General features: G+C 38.4%; 1 long non-coding RNA gene across 6 annotated transcripts in view; it reads left to right on the forward strand.

The window, feature by feature from the left end:
- LOC103349541 (uncharacterized) overlaps positions 1–20588 on the forward strand; it is a 156291-nt gene that overhangs the window by 7734 nt on the left and 127969 nt on the right. For 3 of the 6 annotated variants that reach the window (XR_007922678.2, XR_011381866.1, XR_007922676.2), the window contains exon 2: positions 3844–3955. This is a non-coding gene — a long non-coding RNA (uncharacterized lncRNA). Of the gene's footprint in view, positions 1–3843; positions 4008–20588 lie in introns of all 6 variants that reach the window. The other 3 variants (XR_011381867.1, XR_007922681.2, XR_011381865.1) reach the window with 1 other exon arrangement.

Below are 20588 nucleotides of genomic sequence, written 5' to 3' on the forward strand. Positions count from 1 at the left end.
CTCATGTAGTGTCAGAAAGATCAGATACCCAGGAGAAGATTATCTCAGTGGTTCTGGCTAAAGGTCTCTTGTGAGGTAGCAGTAAAGCTATCAGCTGAGTGCAGGCATCTGATGTCTTAACTAGTGCTGGAGGGTCCACTTCCAGGATGGGTTAGCCACATGGCTATGGGCAGGATACTGAGTTCTTCACTGACTGTGAAGCAGACTATCTTGCTTCCTTGGCATATGTGCATCTCCATAGAGCAGCTTGGCCCTCCATAAAGCAGGTAATCCAGGTAAAGGGAAAGAGGCAGAAGCCACCTTGTCTTTTATATCTTGTTTTACCCAGCATCAAAAGTGATGTATCATCACGCAAATGTCACCAGCCTGTTGATCACACAGACCAAACCAAATCTAGCATGAAAGAGTATTACACAAGAAAGTGAATACCCAGGGATAGGGTGCATTAGGTACAATTTTTAGGTTGCCGACCACAGGGCTTAATAAAATGCTTAAAATAATCATTTTTAATGTATTTACTTGAGAAGCAGGTAGAGGCAGAGACAGAAAGAGACACAGAGAATTCTCATCCATTGTTTCATTCCCCAAATGTCTGTAACAGCCAGGTCTTGGCCAAGACTGAAGCCAAGAGCTAGGAACTCATTCCAAATTTCCCATCAGGATGGCAGACCCAAGTACTTGAGCCATTCATTACCTTCTGCCACCCAGGGTATATATTAACAGGAAGCTAGAATCAGGAATAGCAAGTGGGACTCAAACCCAGGTACTTTTATGTGGGAGGTGGGCATCTTAATTGGGTTCCTAACTGCGAGGCTTAGCACCCATCCCCAAACAGATTAAAAAAAAAACTTTGATAGTTAAGAAACTTGAATGCTTATTGAATATTGGTGATGCTATGAATTGTTAAAAATTATTTTTATATAGCCATGGTAACTTTCAAATATCCCTGCTTTTTTAAAAGATGTATATTGAAATATTTAGAGATGTGGTGGTATAATGTCTGGGATGTGTTTCAAAATTTAAGATGGGGAAAGTAGTTGGTAGTGTAAATGAAGCAAGACTGATTATGAGTTGGCAATTTTTGAAACTGCGTAATAGGTAATTGGGGGCTTATTCTATTTTGCATTATATTACATATGGTTTTTAAAACATCAAAAAGGAAAAAATGACACCACAGGAAAAGTAAAAAGTCACACACTGGAAGATCTTTGTAACATGAATTTTTCGCAGAAAGATTAGCATCCAGATTGTTCAAAAATTACTACAATTCAATAATAAAAAAGATAATATCCTCCATCTCACCCTCATTCATGCCCATGTCAGACAAGTCATACAGGAGAAAACTTGAAGAAATACCTAACTGTGAAGAAATAGCTGTCCTTACCTATCAGTTAAGCACAAGTGATGAAGTCTGGCAATGTTATCAAAATACTTAAATACACATTACTAATTATGCTATAAATTTTATAATATAATCTGTTTGAAAAATAACTTGGCATTATCTAATACACTTTAAGGTGCATACCTTCTATGGTCCAGGAAAAAATGTGTATCAGGAGACATGAACAAGAAGATGCATATCTCTTATTTATAACAGTCAAAATTGGAAGCAACTCCCCTGACTTTAAATAGCAGAGTGGTTGAATACATTATGTATACCTATATAGTAGAGTACAGTGGTACAAAAAATGATTTATAAGACCATGGACATGGATGAATCTCAATGACAAAATATGGAGCTAAAAAAATTTCACAAAAGAATATTACAGTAGGGTTCTGCTTATATAAATTAAAAAACCAATGAAAGTAAACAATATCTTAAGAAGTAAATCTGCAAATTAAAGCTAAAAGATTCTAACTATAAAACTGAAGGTAGCAGCCAGCGCCGCGGCTCACTAGGCTAATCCTCCGCCTAGCGGCGCCGGCACACCGGGTTCTAGTCCTGGTCGGGGCGCCGGATTCTGTCCCGGTTGCCCCTCTTCCAGGCCAGCTCTCTGCTGTGGCCCGGGAGTGCAGTGGAGGATGGCCCAAGTGCTTGGGCCCTGCACCCCATGGGAGACCAGGAAAAGCACCTGGCTCCTGGCTCCTGCCATCAGATCAGCGCAGTGCGCCGGCCGCAGCGCGCCAGCCGCGGCAGCCATTGGAGGGTGAACCAACAGCAAAGGAAGACCTTTCTCTCTGTCCTCTCTCTCACTGTCCACTCTGCCTGTCAAAAAAACAAACAAACAAACAAACAAACAAACAAAAAAAAAACTGAAGGTAGCAATTTTCTGCAGAAGGAAGGGATGGAATGAGGAAGAGGCATACAAGGATCTTCAGAGTATGGTGATGACACACATTGGTTTTCCTGAAAGAGTCCTGATTTGCCTATTTTCCTGGTATGATTACTAATAGAGCACTTTTGCACTCGTCAAAATTGTCATTCTTTGTATAAAAATTATATGTTCATTATTTTTAAAATAATCCCTTTACTCCTTAAACTGGATGGTGGATGTATGTTTCTTTGTTGTGTCTTTCTTCTTTATACCATACATGTATTTTATAAATGTTCATTTTAAGCTGCTCAATATTTAACAGCATAATTTTAAATCTTAGTGACAACACAATAAGAAAAAAACCTGTATGTGGAATAAATGTAAATAAGATCTGAATGAAATCTTTTTTGTCTGCGTGGCTATGGATTTATATAGTGTACCATGTATCTGCTATTGGGTTAAGCTCTTTACAGACAGATATTACTTCATTCTCATAATGAAACTTTTAAGTGGGTATTATCTCCATTTTACTCATGAAGTATCTGAGTCACAAAGACTATACAAAACTTAGCCAAAGTCATATCATAAGTAACACAGTAGATTTTGGATCCATATAATGTGATGCCAGACTATATGGTCTTACCCACAGTAACAGAGGCCATAATAGACATTCTTAACCTTTTTTTTTGTATCATGGAACCCTTTGGTACTCTGATGGAACCTGTAGAGCCTTTTTTGAAGTAATACCTATATGCGCATAAACTACAATGCAGGGTAGGATTATAAGTTAAACCAATACTAAAATACAGTCATGAACATGCTTAACAAATGTGTACTATACATGAGTATTTTATTAATTCATTAAATAAAATCTAAGTGGAGGGTCTAATAATATCTATCATTTTGAAGTAATGAGCACCAATTATATCTTGAGATATTTACAATAATAATAGGAAAACATCTGTGATTTTTATAGGTGAAAAGGTCACTTCTAATAGTACTCTGGTTTATTGCCTATGTTCACAATTGGAAGAAATTTTAAGTTTTACTTGGAAGTTAGGCAAAATTAAGGTATAATCTTTTTTCCCACCCAAATTCATGGCCCTTTGCTTGCTGATCTTTGTAGACTTCCTGACATATATTGTTTTGGAGAGGTCATACTCCCCACATTCACTTCTCACTTTCTGGTTTGGGATTACACTGAAAATGTGACACACAAATAAATTAGTTTATTAGAAATAAGAAAAGTATTGCTTTATGTGGTAATCTTGAGTGGGGGATGAGAAATGGGAGTGTATCAGAATAACCACATGTATGAAGATACTGGAAAGCTTGAAACTGCCTTGAAATGTTTTATCTAACAGGTTGAAAACTGGCTCCAAACATGAAATGCCTCATGCAATTCTTGATAAAATAATTTATTATTGATACCACAGTGCCCTATAGTATATATTTGTCAGCATCTGTAGTAATGTAGCAATCAACAAAGAAAATCCAAGTAGTTGCTCACCTTTTGAAAGTTTCAGTGGCTAAAATCAAAACATATGAAAAGTTTTTCACTTGCCTTTCTCATGATTTAATGTCCCAGCAGAGAAACTGAGGAGCCTAATTCTGACCAACGAGGAAGAATTGATTGGCTAATTGGAAGTGACAGAAACCTTGAAAGAGAGCAACAACATACCAAGGATAATTATAAGAAGGTAACATGGGCCCTAAAGGATGATGTCAAGAAACCTGAAGTCCCTAAATGAGGTGAGACTTGCAAAAAACTGTTGAGAGGACAAAGAAATGGTCTTTTTAAAATTCTGTTCAGAACTAGGAGATGGTCAAGGAAGGGAAAAGCCTCTTTGCAGCCTCTGATGTGTGGTTAGAGCTGACAAAGAAAGCAGAACTCCCTTACTAAGGTTTTGCTTCATCTCTACAAAGGAAACTTGAGAAGTAGGTAGACACCATAAAAAGACATGTTTGTGGGGTCAAGCCAACCTGTGTTTAGTTCTGTTTTAATACTGTTAAACTAAATTTATGGGAGGCCATTGTTTTAGATGGAGCTCTTACTCTAAGTCCCAACATACCAAACCAAAATGGAGTCACCCAGGTTAAGTCCTCACATCAACAAACCCAGAGTTATTCATCTGATTTCTTGAGAAATCAAAGGAGATAAATAATAGTCAAATCTCCAGACAAGTCAGTTTTAGCCAAAATGGTAAAAATCAATATTAAAGCTTATCACTTGAAATTACATATAATACATATCATTTTATAATGATAATAAATATTTTACTGGTTTATACATTTACTATACTTGTTATCATTGTTTTAGAGTCTATTCCTACTTATAAAAAAAGTTTTCTGTAGACCAATATGTTGTGTTATGCCAAAAGTAGACTCATACATTTCATGTTTTCTGCATCACTTTATTGTTTGAAGTCACTTCCAGTGCAAGTACATTCTAGGTACATTCTAAGATGCAAGTACATTCTAAGATGGTCACACTGTACAGTGATACTGATGAAATTGCCTAACAACACATTTTTCAGAAGTATGCCATTTGTGTGGTTAGGTAGCACATGACTGTATTTGCTGGTTAATTAAGTCCTCTCTTCTTTGGTGTCATATTCATTTCCTAAAAAAAGTAACTGAAGCAAAGGAATAGACTGAACTTAAGAAATAAGTGGTCAAAAGCTCAAATTAAAGACATAAGTCTTGAAACTTAAGATGATGAAGAAAGAAGAGTTTTCTTCAGTTTCCTCAAAACTTGAAGAGGCAAAGTTTAGAGGAAATAGGGGTGAAAATGTATCCTTAAACAAGATGTAGTGGGTAAATGGCCATTCCCCAAAAGACAACTTCATCTCCTAATCCTGGAACCAGTGGATGTCTCTTTACTTTCTAGAAAGATCTTTGTAGATACAACACAGTGAAGAATCATGAGATAAGGAGATTGTTCTGGATTATATGATGGGCCATAAGTCCAATGTCATGTAACCTCATATGACAGAAGAAAAGACACAGTGAAGAGGAGACAGTGTAATCATGGGGAAAGAGACTGGGGGAATGTGGCCACAGATCAAGGAATGCCAACAGCCACCAGCAGCTGAAGGAGGCTGAGAATATTGATTCTCCTGTAGATCTTCCAAATAAAGTACAGCTCTGCTTTTTATTATATAATATGTTGTCTCAAATTTACACCTTGTGTTAACTGTTACTAACCAATAAAATGGATATGTTTGTCTATTCAGTCTTCTAATTTACTAAATAATATTGACATTCTTGGTCATGTTCCCTGGGAAGCAGACACTAGGAATCAGATTTGTGTACAGTAAAATTTATTAAAGGATGTTCTCTCTCTCTCTCTCTTTTTTTTTTTTTTTGAGAGGCAGAGTTAGACAGTGAGAGAGAGAGACAGAGAGAATGGTCTTCCTTTTTCCGTTGTTTCACCCCCCAAAATGGCTGCTATGGCCAGCGCACTGTGCCGATCCTAAGCCAGGAGCCAGGTGCTCCTGGTCTCCCATGCAGGTGCAGGACCCAAGCACTTGGGCCATCCTCCACTGCCTTCCTGGGCCACAGCAGAGCTGGACTGGAAGGAGAGCAACCTGCGGTGCTGGCGCTGCAGATGGAGGATTAGCCTAGTGAGCCATGGCACCAGCCTAGAGAATGTTCTTTGTATTCACCTCTGGGCTGTGATATAATTATAAGAAAGCCTATACTGATCCTGCACGTGGCTCTGAAGCTAGGGTACCCTTTCATAGGTGTCCCAGATTGTGAATCCATAACCAGTCATTCAATAAACACTACCCCAGGAAGAGGTTATGACCCTGAGGAAGGCTGAGGAAAATTCCTGTGTGGAGCTGACATTTTGAGAGCTGTCGGTCAACAGTGTTCCCAGCAACTGAAGGAACAATAGCTTTAGCTCTGGAGACAAATCAGGTAACATAGAACAGTGTTCAATACAATTGGCAATCATGAAGAAGCATGGATCTATCTGAAGTTGTCAGATGATCTCCACCACCACCATTATCACCATCATCACCACCATCAGTAACATTTACTGACAGTTTTACTATGTGCCAAGCACTTGTACTAAGTGCTCTGAAAGTATTGACTCATGTAATTCTATAATATAAACCCTATAATATAATTTAAATGCTTTGTACTTAAAAATAAGCAAGAAATCATTATGGTGCAAGCCAATTAAGCCACCGCCTGTGACAACAGAACTGCATGTGAGCACTGGTTCTGGTCCCAGCTGCTCCACTTCCAATCCAGCTCCTGCTACTGCACTTGGGAAAAGCTGCAAAAGATGGCCTGAGTACTTGGGCCTCTGACATCCATGTGGGAGACCTCAAAGGAGTTCCAGGCTCCTGGCTTTAGCCTGGCCCAGCTCTGGCCATCTGGGCTATTCGGGGAGTGAACCAGAAGATGGAAGATCTCTCTGTCTCCCTGTCTCTTTCTGTAATTCTGCATTTCAAATAAATAAAAATAAATATTTTTAAAAATTAAAATCTTTTTTTACAACACACGCCAGTGCCAGAAATGCCTTGCTAATAATCATTCAGTAATTTTCATGGTAAATCACTCTGTCCAGTATGAGCAGACCCATTTGGCTACTATCTTTGGTCAGGATAGTTTTTTCTTTCATTAGTTGCACTTTCCAGTCAAGTACAGTATTATGATGTCTTTAGTTTACTTTCAAATAATTAAGCATGGATAATGTGTTATTATGAGTGACTATATTTGTGAGTTGACTTGGGCCACATCAATAAATACTGTTGCTTGCTATAATTAAGAATTCGCCTTTTCAGATATGGTCAGCTAATCAAAAGTCCACACTCCAGAGGAAATCATAACAAATGCACTGTGTTTAGTCATCTTGGACTACACCAGAATTTGCTAGCTAGCATAGTGAGTATTAGCAATTTGTTTTCATTAATGAAATTGGTGCTGTTCAAAGTATGTGGATTGGCTAATATATTTTACACATTCTACTTTTCCAGAATTGAATATGAAAACATAGTAAGCATCATAACCTATGTCTAAGATTTTATCTCCAAAACATTCTATATCCAATTTTCTTAATTCAGTGGCATCTGGTTGCCTGATTCCCAGTTCAAAAGATTGCTGTATCTACCTAAGTGAAACTTTCATGCATGTTGTAGTTAGCCATATATGATCGCCAACCTCAGGTAATCCTCAGTGAGACTGCCTTAGTCCATTTTCTGTAACAAAATACCAAAAACAGAGTAGTTTGTGTAGAACTGATATTTATTTAGTTCATGAATCTGGAGGCTGAGAAGTCCCAGAGTATGGCCAAAGATCTTTTGATGTTGTTCTTCCTGCAACATAACGTGATGGAGGGAACGTGGAAATACTGAGCAGGCTTGTCAGAGAGAGTTCACTTTTATAACAAAACCACCCCTGGGTTATTCCATTAATCCATTACAAGGGCAGAGCACTCATTACTCAATCACTGGAAGGCCTCATCTCTCAACACTGCTGCATTGGGGATTCAGTTTCTAGCACATGAACTTTTGGGGGACATACTCAGTGACCTAATATCAGTGATCCTTGCAGTTCATCTTTGCAGTCCTCATCCATATCAAATAGCTGACCTCTGTAGTCAGTCAGATATTCTTGAATTGACTGCATGTGATCTCTGATGCTAAACAATAAGAGACATTGAAAATTCCACTTTGTTCTCCCCTGAGTTATCTGTTCTGGAAAAAGACAGTCACCATATTGTAAAGCTTTTCATGTAGTGGTATGGGGAGATGCACGTCGGGTGGAACTAAGGTCTTCTGCTGATAATTAACTTGCCGGTTACGTGTGTGGGCCATCTTGGAAGCAGATCCTCTAGCCCCAGTGGAGCCTTAAGTTAACAGCCACAGCCAACATCTAGGCTCTTGCGAGACCCTGAACTGAAATGACCCAGCAAGTTGCTCTCAAGTCCCTGATCTACAAGAGACTGTGAAATAGTGAATATTTACTGTTGTTTCAAGTCACCAAGTTGTGGAGTAATTTGTTCTGCATAATGGGATATACCTCATTGTGTATATATATATATACATAAAATTATATATATATATATAAAATGAGAATTAGAGCTTAATTTACCTTATAGAAGAGATTATATAAACTGTGTGTGTGTATATATATATATATATATATATACACTTCAGGATAATGGAATTTAAATATTTTCATTTTGATGCAAAAAAATTTTTAAATTCACGCAAGAAAGGTCTTCAGGTAGTTCATGAAAGGTATATGTTATAAAAAACCTATGTATGAACTTCAAAACGTTTGTGCCAAAATAAACATTGTTTAATACTATTTTCCATGAATTTTCTTAAAGTAGCCTCATAGGTCTCCTTGTTAATAGTTGTTTTAAAACTGTGATTTAGGCTGGCGCCACGGCTCACTAGGCTGATCCTCCGCCTGTGGCGCCTGCACCTGGGTTCTAGTCCCATTCGGGGCACTGGATTCTGTCCCGGTTGCCCCTCTTCCAGTCTAGTTCTCTGCTGTGGCCCAGGAGTGCAGTGGAGGATGCCCCAGGTACTTGGGCCTTGCAATTGCATGGGAGACCAGGAGGAAGCACCTGGCTCCTGGTTTCAGATCGGCACGGTGTGCCGCCCGCAGCAGCCACTGGGGGGTGAGCCAACGGAAAAGGAAGATCTTTCTCTGTGTGTCTCTCTCTCACTGCCCACTCAAAAAAAAAAAAAAAAACAAAAAAAACAAACAAAAAAAAAAAACCTGATTTATATGAAAGAATTTGGTTTGACCTGCCTTCATTGGAATGTAGTAGCCATCTGCTTCACTCATCTCAACAATTTAGGGTTATTTTTATTTGTCAAAAAACCCAAAATAGTTGTACATGACCAAAATGTCTTAGCCCATTTGCCAAGAGAGTTCAATTGACTTCCCTGCCAACAATACTTTGATTTTATGTACTTCTCTTTATCACAATCATCATCCTAGTACAGACAACTCTCACTTAAGACTCTCAATAATCTGTTTCTTTCGATTCTATATGCTGATCCTCTTCCCATTGTTCACATGAAAGTTAGAATGATCCTTTTAAAGCACAAATCTTTTCATGTAATTGTGCCATCCACCTATCCCATTTAGAAACTCTCCGTGTTTGGAAAAGTCATAAGGTAAAGGTGTAACTGAACACAGCCTGCAAACCCCTGCCAGGTCTGTGCTCTGGACTTTCCCAGCCTGGTCTTGCACTCTTCTTCCTCTCCTTCCCTGTCATCCCCTCCGTGCTAGCTCTCCACCAATTACTAGTACTCTGCCTGTTCCTGTTTACCACACAGACTTGTCTGAGGTGTTTTATCTGACTTGGAATCTCTTCCTTTTCCTCTCTGTCTTGTTTAAGGCTGCCTGTCCTTTGTATTTAGTGCATCTGTCAGTTCCCAGCAGAACTTTTCCTTTGTCTCCCTGGTTGACTCTCGAGGCATCACACATACCTCCTTTGTGCACCAGTCACATTACAATTTCACATGTGTTTGTGTAACTATGTGATTAATATTCATGTTCCCTGCTAGGCTTTACATTCTGTGTGAGCGGCTACCACATCTGATATAACTCATTCCTGTGTGCCCAAGGGCCTATCACAGTGCTGAGAACATGGTGCGTACTTGATAAATATTTGATGAGAAAAATGAATAACTGATTAACTAATTTAATGAGCTCAGGTGGCTTTGAATGTTGCTTCAGATCCAGAGTGCTTAGGTTCAAATTGTGGCAGTTTGTAGCTATGTAATGTTAGGAATGACTTCACATCATTGTAAAGTCATAGACTTGTTCTCTGTAAATAGGGAATAATGATTACCTTATAGAGTTTTGAATGAATTAAATGAGTAATAGCCACTAAGAGACTAAAGGAATACCTAACAAGGAGCACTGTATGGGACAGCTACAATTATTAGTATTAATATACTTAGTCATTTTTGTAATGCTGGTTCCTTAGGCTGATTCCTTTGACTCATTCTTTCCTTGTGAAATTTCAAGCCTCTAGCTGAAAACAAGAAGCGATATCAAAGACACAAATTGAAGGAGGGAGCTTAGAAATCTTTGGGGGGGCCTGTGCTGTGGCTCACTAGGCTAATCCTCCGCCTTGCGGCGCCCGTACACCGGGTTCTAGTCCCGGTCGGGGCGCCGGATTCTGTCCCGGTTGCCCCTCTTCCAGGCCAGCTCTCTGCTGTGGCCCAGGAGTGCAGTGGAGGATGGCCCAGGTCCTTGGGCCCTGCACCCCATGTGAGACCAGGATAAGTACCTGGCTCCTGCCATCGGATCAGCGTGGTGCGCTGGCCGCAGCACGCTGGCTGTAGCGGCCATTGGAGGGTGAACCAACGGCAAAGGAAGACCTTTCTCTCTGTCTCTCTCTCTCTCTCTCACTGTCCACTCTGCCTATCAAAAAATAAAAAAATTTAAAAAATAAAAATAAATAAAAAATAAAAAAGAAGTCTTTGGGGATGTTCAGTTTTGTCCCAGGTGTAGAGAGGCTAATGTTAACCCCCATATTGTTGATGTTTACTTTGTGACTCGCTATTTATAAAAGGAGCAAGGGAACACACTTTGTATTTAATCAGAACCTCAAAAAGCTCTATATCTACCTTTCAGTAATTCATCAAACAAAGTTGAATCCATTGTCTGAGTTTTATGCTCTGTTTACTTACTTGTGGGGCTCCCTCAGTAACCTTCATTTGAGCCTCTTCTAGCAACGTCTTAACATCGTATAAAGTGGTATTGGTTTTCTGGGACTATAGACCTTCCACACTGAGGTAATGACTTTAAAATGTTAAAGCTACAGATCTGAAACTTTTAACACTCTATGTTATAAACTATTAAAATATTACATTCCTTCTTATCCAGCAGTAGAAATGTTGTTCATCTTCTATATGAGGGCCTCAATGCTTAGATCTTGTTTAGCTGCCAATCCTTCTTACAGAAATTCTGGAGGCTGGTGCTTTATTATATTCAGGGTCTCCATATTTATTTGTTTATACAGATAAATCCATTGTAAGCTGCCATTGACTTAGGCAATAGTTCTTCAATTGAAGGGTTGTTTTTGGTTAAGTGTTGTCTAGGATGTATTCTGTTCTTTGTTGACTGCACTTTGTATTTCCCAGAGACACTGATATCACCCAGTCCTTGCAACTTAGATCATTTCAATCTGAAGGAAAGAGAAAAAGAGCTCCTTGCAACTCTTTTCCAGTTCTTCCTGTCTTTTTGAGAAGGAGATACCTCTGAAAGGAAACAGATCAAAGTGACATGGACCAAGGGCAGATCAGATAGCTATACTTTGTGGTTTCTTGAAAACAGAGCTAGTTTTACTGGAAAAGAGATCCTGTGTTATAGCTCCAAGAGGCAGAGGGAAGGTTACAGGGAAAACTACTAACCTAAAGATCCAACAACCATCCCTGTACCAGTTTGTTAGAAATTAAAATTCCACTGTCAGAAATTAATTCTTAAAGATAATTGAAAAGAATTTTGAAAGATCATTCCATAAAGTGTTGCTGGGGCAGGGAGAGGAATGAATTCCCTATCAAAGTTTTTCCTAAAGGTGAGTTTTAAAAGGACTGAAAGTAAGAGGTATACTAACTCCTCAAAGTTCTGATGTAATTGAAGGAGCACTGTGGAGAGAAAGGGTTGGAGAAGCACAGACTACATTTGAAGAGAGAGTAGAGACAAATCTGTAGCCACAGAAAACAGTGATTCCAGTATGTGATGGCTATGAAGAGAAAGAGAAAAAAGAAATATTTTTGTTTTCCATTTTCTGCTCTAGACATCTACAAGCATGCTTTAAAAAATGCACATATTTCTATTTTTGTTTGTTTTTTTTGGGGGGGGGGTTTGAACTTTTATTTAGCAAGTATAATTTTCCAAAGTACAGTTTATGGATTACAATGGCTTCTCCCCCCCCATAACTTCCCTCCCACCCGCACTTCTCCCATCTCCTGCTCCCTCTCAAATTCCATTCACATCAAGATTCATTTTCAATTATCATTATACACAGAAGATCGATTTAGTATATATTAAGTAAAGATTTCATCAGTTTACACCCACACAGAAACGCAAAGTGAAAAATACTGTTTGAGTACTAGTTATAGCATTAATTCACATTGGACAACACATTAAGGACAGAGATCCTACATGAGAAGTAAGTACACAGTGACTCCTGTTGTTGACTTAACAATTTGGCACTCTTGTTTATGGCGTCAGAAATCTCCCTAGGCTCTAGTCATGAGTTTCCAAGGCTATGGAAGCCTCTTGAGTTTGCTGACTTCTACCTTATTTAGACAAGGTCATAGTCAAAGTGGAAGTTCTCTCCTCCCTTCAGAGAAAGGTACCTCCTTCTTTGATGGCCCGTTCTTTCTACTGGGATCTCACTTGCAGAGACCTTTCATTTAGGTGTTTGTTTGTTTGTTTGTTTGTTTTTTGCCAGAGTATCTTGGCTTTCCATGCCTAAAATACTCTCATGGGCTCTTCAGCCAGATCCAAGTGCCTTAAGGGCTGATTCTGAGGCCAGAGTGCTGTTTAGGACTTCTGCCATTCTATGAGTCTGCTGTGTATCCCACTTCCCATGCTGGATCATTCTCTCCCTTTTTTATTCTATCAGTTAGTATTTGCAAACACTAGTCTTGTTTGTGTGATTCCTTTGACTCTTAGACCTATCAGTGTGATCAATTGTGAATTGAAAATGATCACCTGGACTAGTGAGGTGGCATTGGTACATGCCACCTTGATGGGATTGTATTGGAATCCCCTGGCACATTTCTAACTCCACCATTTGGGCAAGTCTGATAGAGCATGTCCCAAATTGTACATCTCCTCCCTCTCTTATTCCTACGCTTATATTTAAGAGGGATCACTTTTCAGTTAAATTTCAACACCTAAGAATAAATGTGTGTTGATTACAGAGTTCAACCAATAGTATTAACTGGAACAAAGAAAATACTAAAAGGGATAAAGTATTAAGTTGTTCATCAACAGTCAGGACAAGGGCTGATCAAGTCACTGTTTCTCAGATAAGTTTTGGGCAGGTGTTTGGTCAGCAGTTAGGACACCAGTTAGGACACTTGCATCCCAGATTTTTTAGTATGTGGGGTCAATATGAGCTCTAGCTTCAGATTCCAACTTCCTGTTAAAGTACACTTTGGGAGATAGCAGATGATATTTCAAATTGGTCACTGCCATTCATATAGGAGACTTGGTTTGAGTTCTCAGATCCCAGCTTCAGCTTATTCCAGCCCCAGCCATTGTAGGCATTTGAGGAGTAAACCAGTAGATGGAAGCTTGCTCTCTTTCTCTCTGCTTCTCAAATAAATAAATAATTTTAAAAAGATAAGTTATTTGGTGCAAGCTATTTTGAAGATCATGCACAGTTTTTTATTTTTATACATGTTTCCCACGAATACTTTAAGATCACTTGTTTAATAGAATAAAGGAAATATGTTTGCATAGTATGTGATGGGGTGAAAGGAACACTGAGGCAAAATTGGAGGGTCATTTCCTTGTTGTGCCCAGAATGTGAGAATGATTTAACTTTTTAAAACATCCTAATCACTTATTTTTTTAAAAAGATATTGATTTTATTTATGTGAAAGGCAGAGTACAGAGAGAGAGAAAGAGGGAGAAAGAAAGAGAGAAAGGGAAAGACAGAGAGAGAATCTTCCATCCCTGGTTCACTCCCCAAATGGCTGCAATGACCGGGGCTGGGCCAGACCAAAGCCAGAAGCCAGGAGCTTCTTCTGGATCTCTTACAAGTGTGTAGGGGCTCAAGGACTTGGGGCCATGCTCCACTGCTTTCCCAGGCATATTAGCAGGAAGCTGGATCAGAAGTGGAGCAGCCATGACTCAAACCAGCACCCATATAGGATACTGGTGACATCACAGGTGACGGCTTTACCCCCTACACAACAATACTGCCCCGCACTAATTTTGTTTATCCATAGCCTTGTTAACTTCACTTGCTACTTATATAGTGATTGGTATGTGAAGAGTCTTCTATAAGTTCATCTAAATAAGTATTATGAAAAACTATACATGAATTTTATTTTTTTACAACGAAATACAGTTCATCTTTCAGTTCCATTTTTCCACAAGCTTTATGAAGTACTCTTATAATTACTGTTCACTCTGCCTGAAATTCTCTTCCCCAGCTGAGTAGCTAGCATTCTCACCTACTTCTTGCAGGTCTCTATTTAAATGTCACCTGCTCAGAGAGGGTTTCCTTGACTATCCTATTGAAAATAGCACACTCTAACCCCACTTTCTGGTCTAATTTCTTACCCTGCCTTATTTTGTTCTTCGTGGTACTTGTCATTATCATACAGTATATATAATTTACTGATTTATTTACTTGTTTCTTCTCTGTTTTCCTGGCCAGACTGAAAGCTCTGTGAAGATGATAATTCTGTTTTGTTTACATCTATTGTTAGTGCTTAAACCAGTGTCTGACACTGTCTATATATTACCTGAATCAATATGTGCACAAATGAGTGAACGAATGAAAGAATGGAAAACTCCAAAGCTACTCTCAAATTATGAAAGAGTTCTCTTCTGAATATTAATTTGATCTTGTCTGTCACCTGTCTTTTGTGTTTTCATGGGGTTAACTAAAATTTCCAGTCTTTCAGTAAGATATATTCTTGTTTTTAAATAAGATTATGGAATTTGTGTGGCTTTGCTTTGTTTTTGTTTTGTTTTGAATATTTTTTCCCTCCTGGGGAGAAAAACAGGTTGATGAGCTTGGGACATCATCTTGCTCTAATCTTGTTAGTATTACTAAATAATTGGTCAGGATAATTTTTAGCTCGTTAAATTTTAGGGCCCAGAGATTCTCTACTTTAATTTCTTCTTGTTACAAATTTTAATGTGAGACTTGGAGAGGTGGTTCAGTATACCCAAATTCCCTTCAAAATACATCTGTAATATAAATAATTTGCAATTGTCTATGTACTTTCAGTTGTTCCTTTTAATTATTATCAATATTATTTCTTACTTGAAAGGCAGAGTTACAGAGAGGGAGAGGCAGAGCCAGAAAGAGAGAGAGAGATATTCCATTCGCTGGTTCACTACCCAAGTGGCTGCAACCTCTGGAGCTGGGCCCATTCGAAGCCAGGAGTGGGGTTTCCCATGTGGGTACAGGGGCCCAGGGAGTTGGGCCATCTTCTACTGCTTTCCCAGGTGCAGTTTGCAGGGAGCTGGATTGGAAGTGGAGCAGATGGGACTCGAAGCAGCACTTGTATGGGCAGCTTTACCCAGAATGCCCCCAGTGCCAGCCCCTAGTTGTTCCTTTTCAGTGGTTCCCCATCGCCTTGTCAAATTTTCCTAGAGACATGGCAATAGCAGGTAAAGTGAAGCTAGCTAGCCAATGGCTTTAAAGCAGGCAGTCTTCTGCTTAAGATCTCTTGAATTATCTTTAAAATTCACTAGTAAATGTGTGGCAATATACACTATACTATATTTGCATTTACTTAAATATAAGGATAATATATTAAATTACTTTCTGTTGAATGTCACAGCCTTTCAGAAAGATATACCACATTCATCCTGTGACTTGCCATGTTCTATTTCCCCTACAATTTGAAAAATATGAAGTTGAGCTCACAAGACAGTGTTCAAAGTCTTGACCTGGCATTCAAAGCCATCCAAGGGTTAACACATGACTACTTCTCCCATCTTGTTTCTTACCAATCTGAACTTTATGTCTTAGTGATTCTACTGTGTTTGTATTAATATTTCAAAGTCCCTTATTGCCTTATGTTTCACACTTCTGGCCCTTACTTATGGTGCTATTTCTTCCTGTAATGCACTTTCTTCTCCACATCCTTTCTTTGACTTGCTCCTTCCTCGTACTTTAAGGCTTTAGCTCAGACAGTCCTTGAGAGTTTCCTCTGCCTGTCCTCCCTTCTCTCCTCTTTCTGCTCTCCTTCCCTTCTCTGGTTAGGCTGGAATAAATGCCTCTCCTCCCCATTCCATTGCTCTCCACTTTGTTTGATGAGGGATGAGGGAACTGGCTATGTCTTATTAAAATTGTTTATGGTCTGTTCCAATTATCTGTTCATTGCTTAAAATATAGTAGCCTGAAAACAAGTTTATTATTGCTCATGATCCCGTGAGTAGGTCTCCCTTAGAGTCTTTCATATGGTAGCAATCAGATGTCAGCTGGAACTGGCCAACCAAGAAGGATTCTTCACTGACCTCTCTGTGGCCTCCACAGAAACAGCTGGATGTTGGCAGGAATTTCTCTCTCCCTATGGCTTTTCCATATGCCTAGTTTCCACATTAGAGTGAACACAGAGTAGTTGAATTTCTTAATGTCTTTCTAGCATTCTAAGATGAGACACAGAAACTTTAGAACTTTCTATCATGTAGCCTAGGAATTCCCAGGACATTGTTTCTGCTGAATGTTGTTGGTCTGCCAGTCCGGGTTCAACGGAAGCAATATTTAGAGTCTACATCTTGATATTATGAACAGTATGCACACACAAACCAGAAAGGAACAGATAAGAAACCATCTTTGGAGATCATATATCTCCTATTTTATCTCATTAGAGGTAGAAATTATGTAGTTCTTTTTAAAAGATTTTATTTATTCATTTGAGAGGTAGAGTTACAGACAGTAGAGGGAGAGACAGAGAAAGGTCTTCCTTCCATTGGTTCACTCCCCAAATGGCCTCAATGGCCAGAGCTGCGCTGATCCGAAGCCAGGAGCCAGGTGCTTCTTCCTGGTCTCCCTTGCGGGGCAGGGGCCCAAGCACTTGGGCCATCTTCTACTGCTTTCCCAGGCCATAGCAGAGAGCTGGATTGGAAGAGGAGCAGTCAGGACTAGAACCAGTGCACATATGGAATGTCAGCGCTGCAGGCAGAAGATTAACCTACTGCACCACAGCACCGGCCCCAGAAATTATGTATTTAATTAGATTATATTTTATAGCCTTAATTCCCAGCATCTAGTAGACTTTCAATAAATGTCTATCAAACTGATCAGTCACATATATTGAAAATAATGGATGAGTGTGCATAAACTGCAGCACAGTAGAGAACAAAGTCTCATGCTCATTTAAAGGATGCCATATGATCTGCAGAGCTGCAGTTGTATCTTTACATATGTTCAGAATCAAATCAGGAGCAAGTCAGGGAAAAGGTAAGGCTGAGACTTGAAGTACCCTATGTCTCTGGTACTTGCTTAGTTACAAGAATTATCTAGGGCACTTATTAATTTTCTCCCTCCTCCTGGGGTTTCTCTGTTGGTGGATCTGGGTAAACCCTATAGAATCTATGAGAGTAAACTTCACCATTGTATTCTGCATCCTTCTTCACTAGTGTATTCTCCGTGTTCAGCACAGTGGCTGTCATATTGTTAAGCACTCAATAACAATTTGTTGAACACATGATCATGCAATATAGGGCTACAAAATATAACATATTTAACAGGAAAAGATCCAATTTTTGTATAGGATGAAATGTTTACACTTTTGAGGATCCTCTTTAAAACAATTTGAAATTGTAATTTAAAAATTGGGTAAGAAAATAAATATTTATTTAGAATGAGAAAAATTTGAATAAATTAGGAATTTTTAAAAATTTTAATGTCTTTAAAAACGATAGTTTCACAAAGAACAGAATCCATATTACATATGGATGTACATATCAGGGATATTACTATAAAGACTGAAGAGAATTTGCTGAGTATCTCTGGGGGAAAGTTATATAAAAGGAAGGTGAAGAGGGAAGGAATATTTTTCTTTACTGTCTAATCCTTGTAATTCTTGAAGCTTTCCTTACTACTTTTTGTTGGTTCTTAGCTATATACATGTATTATTTATTGAGCTATTAAAGAAAGAAAGAACAATAAATAGATTATCTGGGGGCTGACGTTGTGGCACAATAGGTTAAGCCACTGCTTGCAACACAGGATCCCACATTGGAGTGCCAATTTGAGTCCCAGCTACTTTACTTTCAAACTAGCTGCCTTTTAATGCTTTGGGAAAAGCAACAGAAGGTGACCCTGTACTTGGGCCTTTGTTACCCACATGGGAGACCCTGAGGAATTTTGGCCTGGCCCAGCCCTAACCATTGCAGTAATTTGGGGAGGGAATCAATGGATGGAAGATTCTATCTCTCCTTGTGTCACTCTGCCCTTCAAATAAATAAATAAATATTAAACAATAAGAAAGTTATCTTTCAAAAAGCATGAAGTATTATACCATACAAACAACTCTGCATTTTCCTGCTATTTAACTAAACACACAAAAAAATATTTTCCTGCCTGTTATAAGCTCAAATGTTTAATGTTTTCTAATATCACAATTATGTTGCTCTGCTTTTAAATAGCTACTATTGTTGTTGTATTTATTAGGAAGTGTTCAGTCCCTCCTGCTACATTTTCCTGAAAGAGTTTGTATATGGCAGTTGTAATTGCTTCCTTACATGTTCAATAAAATTCATTAGTGGAAGCATCTGGGTCTACACTTTTATTTGAAGGAATATTTTTTAATAAAAAATTCTTTTTTTTAATTGAAAATCTATTCAATAGTTCTACTTCATTTTTTTGTCAGTTTAATAAGTTATGATTTTCAAAGAATTTGTCCATGCTATCTAAGTTGTTTAGGATGTGTTTCAATATATTCTGTTCTTGATATCGATGTATTGTATCTCTCTCCTTTTCTTGATCAGTCTAGCTTGTATATCACTTTTGTAAATCCTTTCAAAGGATACTTTTTTCTTTGTTAATTTTCTTCTTATTTGTTTTCCCTTTTATTACTTCCTGTTCTTATTTTTATTATCTCCTGCTTCCACTTATTTTGAATTTACTTTTCTTTTTTATCCTCTTAGCTTTTTAGACCTTCTTTTCTAGTACAGTTATGGGTCACTTAACAACCAGGATTCATTGTGAGAACTGTGCCCTGTAGTGATTTCCATGTTGTGGGAACATTGGAGTGTACTGACACAAACCTAGATGGTGTAGATCAGCCACACAGTAGGTTTTTCTTTTCTTTTCTTTTCTTTTCTTTTCTTTTTTTTTTTTTTTTTTTTTTTGACAGAGTTAAAGACAGTGTGAGAGAGAGACAAAAAGAAAGGTCTTCCCTCTGTTGGTTCACTCCCCAAATGGCCGCACCAGCCCGAAGCCAGGAGCCAGGTGCTTTTTCCTTGTCTCCCATGTGGGTGCAGGGGCCCAAGCACTTGGGCCATCCTCCACTGCCTTCCTGGCAGCAGAGAGCTGGACTGGAAGAGGAGCAACTGGGACGGACTAGAACCCGGCACCCATATGGGATGCCGGCGCCACAGGCAGAGGATTAACCAACTGAGCCATGGCGCCGGCCCTAACAGTAGGTTTTTCTATTTTAGAATCATCACAGACATGTGAGTGACACCATAATGTAACTGACAGCTGTGACATTATTAGGTGATAGGAAATTTCCGCTCCATTACAATCTTATGGGATCATTATCATATTTACAGTCCATTACTGACTGTGATGTTGTTATGCAGGTGTATAACTGTATATGCATTTATAATTATGATTTCTCTAATCACCTTTTTAGCTGCATTCTATAAAGTTTGATATCTTGTATTCTTCTTACCTTTTCCTATGGCCCCAAGAGCAACTTGAAAGGATGGGATCAGCTCCTTGGGGGAGAGTATTGGATGTACTGAAATATAAATATCATGAGTGCTATAATCAAAGTCATTTATATTGAAATATTTTCTGACTTCCATTATGAATTGCTTTTTGACCCACTGGGTTATTTAAAAGTGTAGTGTTAGTTTCAAATATGTGATTTCTTTTTAAAAATCTTATTATTATTGATTTTTAATTACAATGTGATCAGAGAACATACTTTGCAAGACTTTAGTCTTTTAAAGTTTATGAGCACTTGTTTTGCAACTTAGTATGATCTATCTTGTTGTGCATATGTAATGTATACATGGAAGAATGAACATTACAAAAGTAAAGAGTCCCAAATTCCACTACTGAAACAACTATTAGTGTTTGAACACACTGATTGCTATTTTTAAAAATATGTATTTGTTAACATATTTATAGTCAATATACTAATTATCTTATAAATATATCACTAAGCCATAAATTTTGTTTCAAATGGTAGCATAATGTTCTATTAAGTCTATGCTATTATTTCACAAAAAAATAAAAAAAGAGAAAAGATTGGATATTCCTGTAGTTGTTGGGTTTAGTGTTCTAAAAATGTCAATTAAGTTAAAATAATTGCTAGTATTCCATAGTGTACATACCCCATAATTTCTTTATACAGTCTTCTGTTGATGGGCATTTAGGTTGATTCCATGTCTTAGCTATTGTGA

This window comes from Oryctolagus cuniculus, chromosome 14 (genome assembly GCF_964237555.1).
Source record: "Oryctolagus cuniculus chromosome 14, mOryCun1.1, whole genome shotgun sequence".
Taxonomy (NCBI): domain Eukaryota; kingdom Metazoa; phylum Chordata; class Mammalia; order Lagomorpha; family Leporidae; genus Oryctolagus; species Oryctolagus cuniculus.